Source organism: Eptesicus fuscus, chromosome 9 (genome assembly GCF_027574615.1).
Source record: "Eptesicus fuscus isolate TK198812 chromosome 9, DD_ASM_mEF_20220401, whole genome shotgun sequence".
Lineage (NCBI taxonomy): Eukaryota > Metazoa > Chordata > Mammalia > Chiroptera > Vespertilionidae > Eptesicus > Eptesicus fuscus.
The window spans coordinates 3949418-3960520 of NC_072481.1; the positions used below are offsets into that span (position 1 = coordinate 3949418).

General features: G+C 63.6%; 1 long non-coding RNA gene across 1 annotated transcript; it reads right to left on the reverse strand.

Annotated features, from left to right (window-relative positions):
• Positions 1–6012: 6012 nt before the first annotated feature.
• LOC129150223 (uncharacterized) lies at positions 6013–9343 on the reverse strand. The gene is made up of 3 exons (XR_008556949.1): positions 9112–9343; positions 8714–8799; positions 6013–6431 (listed from the first exon to the last, which is right to left on the reverse strand). It is a non-coding gene; the product is annotated as an uncharacterized LOC129150223 (long non-coding RNA).
• Positions 9344–11103: the final 1760 nt, after the last annotated feature.

Below are 11103 nucleotides of genomic sequence, written 5' to 3' on the forward strand. Positions count from 1 at the left end.
CTTCTCTCTCTCTCTCCCACTCCCTTCCTCTCTCTAAAAAAATCAATAAAAACGTTTTTTTTGAAATGCACCGTCATGGTTTTTTACATCCTTTCTCCGAGAGTGTGGAAGGCAGAGCCGCCATGCCGTCCTTTGGTTCCCGTGGCACAGGTCCCGGCAGAGGCGCCGGGCGATCACAGGGCTGCTGCCTCTGCCGTTGGGGACACCCGAGGGGGACCCCGCCAGCCGCGGCTCCTGCTCTTGTCCTCCCGGCCTCATCCACTGTCACCCACATGCGTGCGGGAGCACCAGCTCCTTTGAGTGTCACGGAATTTCTCAGGAATAAGGAAAAACTAACGAATCAGGCTGGTATCTGTCCCACTCCCGCTGCCGGGCACCCAGCGTGGTGAAGAGGGGTCCCCCCCCCCCCCCCCCCGGAGGCCTGAGGTGGGGATCGTGCCTGCTCCCAGGGACGCGCATAAAGCTGGAAGTTAAACACTTGAGAAAAAAAAAGAGACAAGAAAGCGTGAGCTGGTTGGCAGTGTGGCCTGTGGGACAGGAGAGGGCAGCTGCAGGGAGATGGGGCCGAACTGGGGGTGCGCAGGCTGGGGGTGCGCAGGCTGGGGGTGCGCAGGCTGGGGGTGCGCAGGCTAGGGGTGCGCAGGCTGGGGGTGCGCAGGCTAGGGGTGTGCAGGCTGGGGGTGCACAGGCTGGGGGTGCGCAGGCTGGGGGTGCACAGGCTGGGGGTGCACAGGCTGGGGGTGCGCAGGCTGGGGGTGCGCAGGCTGGGGGTGCGCAGGCTGGGGGCCAGGCGGAGGCACTGTCCCGGTCCCAGGGAGGCGAGGAGCTCGGACAGGAAAAGAGAGTACGAGGAACAGATCAAGGGAAGAGAGGCTATGACGGGCGACCACTGGGATGGGGAGAGGGGGGGAGGAGGAGGGGGGCCGGAGCCTGGGGGACCTCCGATGGCCCTGGGTGGAGCAGGCTGGGGGTGCAGGGCGGGGGAAGGGGCAGTAAGTTTGTCGTGAATTACAGTTCTCGGTGGGGCGCCAGGAGGCGTCCGGCACCGAGCAGCCCTAACACAGGACCCGCAGCGTCACCAGAGAGACAGGATCGAAAGCCATCGCCCAAACCACTGAAGTGGCCCACAGCCTCCTGGCCAGCGTGGCCTTGTCTCCCAGCCCCCGACCCCCACCCCGCTTGACTCCACTGCCCTGGCGCTGACCTCCCTGCCCTCCGAGCCCCGCAGCCTCTGGCTCACCCACCGCCCCTCTCCTCCCTCCTCCCTCCTCCCTCCTCCCTGTGCACAGGCCCTGGCCCTGGCCCTCCCTCCTGCCTCCTCCCTGGTCAGCCACCCAGGGCCCGGGCTCCCCCTGAATCAACAGGGCCCTGACTCAGCGTGCGGGAGGCCGTCCTGGGCACCCGGACCCTCCGCTCCGCCCTGGGGCCTGGCTCACCATCTTGCTGCCCACCAACTACAGGGACCCCTGAGCTTCACCAGTCCCCGCCGCCCCCCCCCCCCCCAGGCCCTGCCCTCAGGTCCCAAACCACAGAAAGTTCCTAGAGGACACGGCCACCCCACAGCCCGATCCTTATTCCCACCTCATTGTCTTCCTAGCTGCCCCCTGCCCCAGCTCCCACTATAGGCAGCCTCTATTCGGCCACCTGTCACCAGCCCAGCCTCCTGCCTGATGGCAGGGATGGAATAAGCATGTGGACTTCAGCAGCGACAATCAGCTAATGTGACTTGGGAGGGTAAGGAAAAGCCGGGGTCCTGGGTGTGTGTTTGGCTCCGCCCTGGTGGAGGCACAGGGAAGTGCTGATCATGTCCATTCCCACCCCCTGGGACACTGTGAGGTCTGAGCTTCTTGCAGGAGGGAGGGCGGAAAGGCACTTTTAGTTCAGCCTGTGGAGGGGGGAGAGTTGGACTGTCCCTTTGGGGAGAGAGGGGACCCGCCCGAGGGGACAGAGGACAATTGGGCAGGAAGCTTCCGTGTGCCCCGGAACGGCAGGGCCTGGGGAGGGCCTGGGAGCGCAGAGGGCCCTTGGCGGGGGAGGATGGGGTTGCACTTGACCTTGAGAGGCATGAGGGTCTCCGGAGTCAAGTCCTTGGAGAGCTGGGGTCGCAGGGCCCGCAGAGATGCTCAGCCTGAGAGACGGGGAGGGGAGGCCCCGCTGCCTCCGCGCAAAGGTGGGCCCTTCTCTCTGTTGGGGATTCTGGACGAGGAACCGAAGTGCCTGGCGTGGCGGGTGCTGCCCCACTAGCCCCGAGGCGTCCGCCGTGCCCAGAGCTGTGGGCCGTTCACCGTGTCCCGCCCCGAGGCAGCCAGACAGCCACACGCGTGTCCTGGGTTTTAACTGATTTGCACTCCAAACGGTCACATCGTCCTTTCTGACTTTTCCAGGGTGCTATGTGTCCACGCCAGTTTTTTTAATTGTGAAAAACTGCAAACACACACACAAATAGACAGTCGCCAGCGCACGGGTGGCCTTGTTCGCCGACGCCTGTCACTACTCCCTCCTGTCCTTGCTTTTTACGGGAACTTTGCAGCGAAGGCCAGCATTGTCTACACAGCACGCGGGTCGTGGGTCCGCTCTGAGCAGCCTCTGGTCTCATTCTGAGGCGGCCCGGTCCTGTGAGGTCACCTGGACAGTTATCCTCCCGCCTGTTTCCGCGGTGGCAAACGGCACGTCGCGTCCGGGCTGCCGTCTTAATCCTCTTGGGAGGTGCCCGGTGCAGGGGCGTTAGGTACACTCACGTGGCGGTGCAACAGAACGGTCTCATCAGCAACAAGGAAACTCTGTTGCAAGGAATTCTCAACAAGGGACGGCGAGAGCTAAGCTGTCCCACCCGTCTGCAGACACGCGTGGGCGCCTCTGACACAGACGTGCCACGGAGGCAGGGAAGGGGCCTGTGGGTCGTGACGCCAGGCCTGGCGCCAGGAAGGCTCTGTCAACGGGAGGTCCCCCGGCTGCGGCCTCGCGGGCGCCCTCCCTGCGGGCGCCGTGATTACAGGGTGGAGGGCACGCAGGAAGCGAGGCGAGGTCACCGTTCTGGGCCCTGGTGGCCGGCTCTTGGCACACGTGGTGGCGTTTGCCTCGGTCTCACATGGTCCGGCCGCGCACTACGGTCTGCAAAGGGCGGAGAGGAGCTGTTCTATGCTTTTCTTTAAAAAAAATATATTTTAAATGATTTCAGAGAGGAAGGGGGAGAGGGAGAGAGAGAGAGAGAGAGAGAGAGAGAGAGAGAGAGAGAGAGAGAGAGAGAAACATCAATGATGAGAGAGAATCATGGATCGGCTGCCTCCGCAGGCCCCACACTGGGGATCGAGCCCACAGCCCGGGCAGGTGCCCTGACGGGGAATTGACCCGTGACCTCCTGGTTCAGAGGTCGACGCTCCAGCACTGAGCCCCGCCGCGGCTGTTTCGTGCTTTCTGAAGGAAGCAGTGAGGAGGGGGATTCTGTGGGTGCACGTTGAACCCAGGTCTGTGATGGAGCCAGTTCTGCCATCATTATTTACGTTCTGGGTCTCTTCTTTCAAGACTGTTTTTCTGACATTTCCTCCTGGCAGAGCCGGGGCGTGAGTGGGAGGTGGACTTGGCCGGACCCAGGGACGAATGTTCTTCGTCAGAGCCGTCAAAGTGGCGCGGCTGACTCACTGCGGCGTGTCCCCGGCCGGCCAGGCCCTGGCGGGGTCCCCCAGGGGGGGCTCCCCGGGCTGTGGCGGGCGTGTGCAGACATCAGGGCAGCCCCCACTCCGGGCGCCCACAGCCACCGGCACCGGCTGAGCCCTGGTGTGGGGACCGGCTCCCGCCCGCCTCGCACAGCCCTCCGAGGGTCTTCCTTTCACAGCTGCGGAAACTGAGGCTCAGTGAGCTGTCCCCGCTGACAGGCTGCGGAGGGAGGGAGGGCGGCGGGGTGCGATGCCCTGCGCTCACCTCTGTGTCCTGTGTCCCGGGTCCGATCACCAGGGGCCCAGAGGTCACGTGCCCTCGTGGAGCAGCTGCCCTGGGTAGGTCCCAGCATCACACGCTGGGAGGAGGCAGGAGGGCTGTGAGACGCCAGCCAGGCACCAGCCCGCCACCGGCACCGGGCCTGGGTTCCCACAGGACAGCGGGCCGGGGACATGCGGGGTCCAGGGCCGCGGCTCCTGTGTTGGCATCCAGCTAGCTCTGACCCCCTGGTGCCCCGGGCCTGCAGCGGGCTCCACACCGGGCCCCTCCAGTTCCAGGAATCCGCCCAGACCTCCCCTCAGCAAGTCGTCGCCCAGGCCATCTGCCCACGACAGTGTCTGCGGTCATGGCTGAGGGCAGGGACAGGAAGGTGAGCCTGCCCGGCCAGCGTGGCTCAGTGGTTGAGCGTCGACCTAGGAACCAGGAGGTCACTGGTTCGATTCCCGGTCAGGGCACAGGCCTGTGTTGCGGGCTCCATCCCCAATGTGGGGCGTGCAGGAGGCAGCCGATCCATGATTCTCTCTCATCATTGATGTTTCTCTCTCTCTCCCTCTCCCTTCCTCTCTGAAATCAATAAAAATATTTTAAAAAATAAAAATAACAAACAAGGTGAGCCTCGAAACCTGGGAGGGGAGCCGGGACCTCCTGCCCCGGGAGGAGCTGCGGACACTTCTAATCCGCGTTCCCCACGGCCACGGGGGAAGGCGGGCCTGGTTCAGAGGCCGGGGTGCTGTCACAGCGTGGACATCACCGGGCACATGGCGGCCCTGGACGGTGGTTGACTGCCCTCCTTGCCCTCCTTGGACCTGAGGCCCGTCCCGAGGCCGGCCTGAGCCCGGGCAGCAGCCGCGGTCCCACCCGCCGGGAGGATGCTCTTCCCGGGCCGCGCGCAGTGGGACCGCAACCAGGCTGCCCGGGGCTGCGGGCGGGCTGTCCCCAAGGGACTCCTTTGAAGATGCTCTGAGTCAGAGAACGTGGTACCAGGCCCCGCTGGCTGTGAAATGAGAAACGACCAGAATATCCCCGAAGCTCCTCTCGCTGTAAAATGCTCTGAATCATGGCCCGGGGCGGGAGGGAGACGTGTGCGGAATAAAATACAAAAACACTTCCTGCCGCGGCCAGGAGCGAGGGCAGCGGCTGGGTACCGCCCGCCCGCAGCGCCGGCCGGCAGCCTGGTCGCGGGCACACGGCGGGCGGCCCGGGCAGAGCATCCTCCAGACTCGGCCCACACGACGGGAGTTCGGCCCCGGGGAGGTGTGTGCCGGCTCCCCTGGGCTTGTGTTTCACGGGGGCCCCGAGGGGACGTTCACAAACGCCCGTGGGGAGGCCGGCCAGGCGAACCGGCCCCGAGGCTGCAGGTGGTGGGCTGCCGGCGTCCGCCCGGCCGGCCCGATCTACGTGACAGTCAGCTGCAGGCGAGGGCCTGTCAGGCATCCCGAGCCGCGTGGGCGTGCTTCCCGATGGTTCTGGAACGAGGGTTGAGATAACCCCTCTGACTTGGCGCTGGGGAAACGGACGTGCGGGCTGGCCAGTCCTTGCTCCAGGGCGTGTCAGGAGGGGGGGGGAGTCCAGGCCCGGGCTCCGCGTCGAGTTGCCCACCGGCTGTAAAATCCGCTCCGGAGGGTTGGAATGGAAGGTCCGGTCTTTTCCTCCCACGTCACCGGGGACCTGCGGCCACCCCTCCGTTTCCAGTAAAGGAGGGAGCACCTTCATTGCGAAGGCCTTGGGCCATAGTCGGGACCAGGAGTGATAACAGTCTCTGTGCTTTTAACCACGGAGGCGTGTGTCCTTACGACACAGTCTCTACGGCCCTTCGTTAATTTCCTGGGGCTGATCTGCCCCCACATCCTCCCCACAGCGGGTGCACCCTTTTCCTGAGCCTGCCTGACCGTCCGAAACAACAGGATTTCTGAATTCCCCACCACACTCTCTCCCAAAACATGATTTCGCTCCCTCGTGCCCGGCGAGTTGTCTTAATATATCAAGCTCTGGCGTGTAACAAAGCAAAGAACTGTAACACCTAAAAAATTTTTTTAAACATGTTTTTATTGATTTCAGAGAGAGGAAGGGAGAGGGAGAGAGAGATAGAAGCATCCATGATGAGAGAGAATCATCGATGGGCTGCCTCCTGCACGCCCCACACTGAGGATCGAGCCCGCAACCCGGGCCTGTGCCCTGAATGGGAATCGAACCGTGACCTCCTGGTTCCTAGGTCGACGCTCAACCCCTGGGCCTGGCATGAACTGGGACACTTTCATAATGCGGGATAACTCATCCCCTGGGAAGGACATCCTGGGTGTCCTCTGTTTCATCGAAAGCCCTTTCCAAACGTACAAATAAAAGCAGTCTTCCGGGCAGGAAATACGTGTCCTGGTGTGGGAATCTCACAGACAAGCATCGTGGGTCCCCACGCGGCGGCTCACTTTCTGGCCTGAATTTCAAAGCGCAGTGGTACATTCCTTAAGGTGAAGCTACTGTTTCTTAGGCTCTGTGTTTCACTGTCGAGAAAAGAGAGTAATTTTAGGGGCTTTCGGAGATGGGCGGGAGCGGCCCGTCACCGCTCCGGGTAGAGAAGGTCCCGGTCGGTCACGCGACAGCTGTCACGCTCCCCACGTGGGGCGGCCGGGCCGAGGGGCTGTTTCCGGCGCCGGGCAGGGCTGCCCTGAGCAGGAAGGGGCAGAGTTCTGAAGAAGTTCTTGCTGGGGGTGTTTACAGCGTCCGGGCCATGGAGCAGGGGCGCTTCCTTTTCGGGGTGACTCTGGACTTGGTCGTGTCTGGCAGGGGAGCCGTTTCAGCTCCCAGCCTGGAGCGTTCTTACGCCTTTTCTAAACGTATTTCTGTCGCCGGCCGGCGTGGCTCAGGGGTTGAGCATCAGCCTATGAACCAGGAGGTCATGGGTTCGATTCCCGGTCAGGGCACAGGCCCAGGTTGCGGGCTCGATCCCCAGTAGGGGGCGTGCAGGAGGCAGCCGATCAGTGATTCTCTCTCATCATTGATGTTTCTCTCTCTCCCTCTCCCTTCCTCTCTGAAATCAATAAATATATATTTAAATAAATAAATACACAAATCCTATATAATAACAGAGGAATATGCTAATTATCCATTACCCCCTGAGGCATAAGGACCGGATCACAGATCTGCAGGAGGGTGGGGCAGTGAACTACAAGCGGGCGGGCAGAGAGCTACAGGAGGAGGCAGGGCAGCAAGCTATGGGGGGGGGGGGGGGAGCTATGGAGGGGGAGCTACAGGGGGGTGGCAGCGACCTTCTGGTACACAGATTCGTGCGCAGGGCTACTAGTACATAAATAAATAATTAAACACACATTTCTGTGGCCTTTTGGGAATAATAACAGTGAAGGCTGCCGGGCACACAAGCCTCCCACGGCCCACGGTGGGCCCGGGTCAGCGCCATGGCAGCTGGCTTAGGATCTGATGCCAAATGAAGCCTCCAGTTTCCCGTCTATTTCCCAATAATGAAGACTTCAAAGGGAGCCACGATTGTGGCCCATCGTCATGGAGGGGGGTTGGGTCATTTTCTATATTCCTGATTATTCGTTGCCTTTCGTATGCTGCCCTGCCCGTCAGCGGAGGGACCGGTGAGCAACCCCTCCTCTCACTGCCCGGATCTGAGGGGCCGTGAAACCTCTCAGCTGGCACCCGGGTCCTGGAACGGCACTTAAACACGGACCCTTCCCGTGTGCCCACCACCAGGAATCATAGATGTGTCTGTTGCCGGGAATCAGAGGGTCCTGTGTTGTCTATTGCACGGAGCGTGCACAGGCAGAAAGGTGGGCCTGACCGTGATCTCAGAGGTAGTTTTATTTATTTTATTTTTAAATATATATTTTTTTTATTGATTTCAGAGAGGAAGGGAGAGAGAAACATCAATGATGAGAGAGAATCACTAATCAGCTGCCTCCTGCACGCCCCCTGCTGGTGATGGAGCCTGCAACCTGGGCATGTGCCCTGACCGGGAATCCAACCATGACCTCCTGGTTCATAGGCTGATGCTCAACCACTGAGCCACGCCACCCGGGCCTCAGAGGTAACTTTAGAGATGGACACGATCTTGGACATCATGTTACCTAATCTCCTTTCACAGGGAGGAAGTCAGGATGGAGGGGGACACTGGCCTCGGGCGACGGTGGCCAAGCCCACAGGACTGTGGGGGGCCATGAGCTCCCTCCAGCCCCCACGTGGCCTCCAGGTAGCAGGCAGCCTCGTCCTGCTCTGAAACACGGGAAACTGGAACACAGGAGCCTGAGCCGTCGGCCTGGCGGGCTCTCTCAGTGACATGCCGGTGGGGGAGAGGGGTGGGGAGGGCCTGTGTGTCTGCACCACCAGGCGCCCAGAAATCAGGGCCTGGCGTGGGACCTCTGTGGGGGCCCGGGGGGCACAGGATCAGGCCGCGGGGAGGCCAGCTTGCATGTCAGCCTTCCTCACCTGCAGCCTCTGGTGGTGACTGGCATGACGTAGTGAGGGAAGCGGGAGGGGGACCCCACCTCCCCCAGTGTCTGGAAGGACCCTCAGGTTCGAGGGGGAGCCCTGCAGTCAGTCACCCTGAGGAGGAGCCGCTCTGAGGCGGACGGGGGAGAGCCGCCCTCCCTGCTCATCGGAACTGTCACTGGGTTCCCGGAGGCGCCGTCTCCGACCCTCCCTCCTGCCTTCGAGTCTCCCCTGCACGCGTCCCGCTCTTTGCTGGGCTCTGTGGGCCTTTAGCACTCAGACCCGGGGCCGTGGCTTCACCCACAGAGGCCCCCCCTGACCCGACCCTGCTGACCGTCCGGCTCCAGGCCCTGGACACACACAGCTGCCGCGTCCTGGTCACAGCCTGTCGCAGGCACTGCCATCGTTCCTGGTCCTCAGCTGCCGAGAGCAAAGCCCGGTGAGCTCACGGCTGGGATGTGGAGTGGGAGTGGGAGCCGCAGTCTGTCCGGCTCCAGCCCCGAGCCTCCGGCCCCCACCCCCTGCCTCCCCGAGCCTCCGGCCCCCATCCCCTGCCTCCCCGAGCCTCCGGCCCTCATCCCCTGCCTCATGTCCGAGGGGAGAAGGGATGCTGGGAGAGCGGCCTCTGGATCAGTTTGCCCAAAAGCACTGAGTCGGGAGCAGGGACGGCTCCTGATGATGAGCCAGGAGATGCTGAGCTGAGCGCCCAGGGCGGGGAGGGCGGGCGCCCACCTGCTCCTTCAGGCCTCTGGCTCCAGCTGGTTGGTGTTGGCGGAACCTCAGGGACCCCTCTGCGCCGGGGGCACCCCTGCCCGTGGTGGGTGTGGGTCCTGATGAAACCCTGCGGAACCTTCGTTTTCTCTCCACCAAGTGAGTGAGCGTGAGTTTGCAAACCACGTCTGGGACGTGCACACAGGCCCGTGTGACTCGGGCTGTTGTTCTTGGAACAGTGATCCCCATCAGGCGGCTGGAGGGCCCCTCTGCTGGGCTGGGGCTGGGGGAGGAGGGGCTGCGGGGAGGGAGGCTCTGACCCGGCCTCGCAGTGCAGGTGGGACAGGCCATGTCAGGGCTCATTGGCCGTGGCCGCCGGGGCGGGGGGGGGGGGGAGCAGGCAGGTGGCCGCCCCGGAACGTCCTGAAAGCACCCGCGCCAGGTGCTTCCTTCCCAAGGCGCCCGCCAGGTCCTTGCCCGGACACCGCTTTCCAGGTCTCGCCACCGGAAAGGAGGCTGAGTCTGGAGAACGCCTGAGGCCCCGGAAGAAGAGCCAAGTTAGAGCCAGGCTCCGATTCCCTCCAGGAGCCGGCTCTGTCCAGGCCTCGCTCCACCTTCTGCAAAGCGGCCCTGCAAACCACAGGCTGGGCCGGCGCATCCGGGCAGAGGGGGCTCCCCCACGCACCGGGCCGGGCCCCCCTCCAGCGGGGACCTGGCCCCCCTCCTGCGCCGAGAGCCGCAGGGCTGTGTTTACTCGGTTCGCGCCCACGGCCAGCTGCGCGCTGCCCGGCTGCCGCCCGTGGGCTCCCGGCTGAGTCACCGCCGTCACCGGCCGCGTTTCTGGGAATGTGGACGCGCCACGCCGGCATTCCTCAGCGAGTAGTCGGAGGCCCCTCCCACGTCCATTCTAGGCTCGGTGCCCCCTCTCTCCCAACAGGACGGAGCAGGTTCATTGAGACTTAGGTGCCTTGGGGAGAGAAAGCGGAGAAGGCGCCTGGGCCCCACCCCGCCTCCGTGTGGGGCGCCCCATCTCCCCCCGGGGGCGGTGGCCAGTGGGGCGCTGCTCTCTGGCTGCCCTGGGGACAAGGACAGGCATTATGCACTCTGTGCTCCGCTCGTGCTCAGGAAAGGCAGTGGCATGACGGTCAGACCACGCGTGTCACAGGCGTCTGTGGCTGCATCAGCCGCTGGGGGCACGGCAGGTCTCTGTCCTCAATCCGCAGGGGAGACCTCTGGCCCGGGGTGGGCGTTTGTGCGTGGAAATCCCAGAAGAATGCCAGTTACTAACAGTGCAGTTAGCAAGCACTGAGGGTTGTGGGGGGTAGCTGGGGGCATGGGGGTGGGGGTGGGGGTGCAGAGGTGAACAAATGGGGATCTGCTGTGAGGAGGGCACAGGATCACAGGGGGGTGGGGCAGGACCGCGGCGCCACCTGGAGAGGATTCGGGAGGTACGGCTTCCTCGAGGATGATTGAGCCGGGCTGGGATGCTGGGGGGCAGGGATGGTGGGGGCTGGGGGGCTGGGGGCTGGGGGGCTGGGATGCTGGGATGCTAGGGGGCTGGGATGCTGGGATGCTGGAGGGCTGGGGGGCTGGTATGCTGTGGGGCTGGGATGCTTGGATGCTGGAGGGCTGGGATACTGGGGGGCTGGGATGCTGGGGGGCTGGGATGCTGGGGGGCTGGGATGCTGGGGGGCTGGGGGGGGCTGGGATGCTGGGGGGCTGGGATGCTGGGGGGCTGGGATGCTGGGGGGCTGGGATGCTGGGATGTTGAGATGCTGGGGGGCGGGGATGCTGGGATGCTAGGGGGCTGGGATGGTGGGGATACTGGGATGCTAGGGGGCTGGGATGGTGGGATGCTGGGATGCTAGGGGGCTGGGATGGTGGGATGCTGGGATGCTAGGGGGCTGGGATGGTGGGATGCTGGGATGCTAGGGGGCTGGGATGGTGGGATGCTGGGATGCTAGGGGGCTGGGATGCTGGGGGGCTGGGATGCTGGGGGGCTGGGATGCTGGG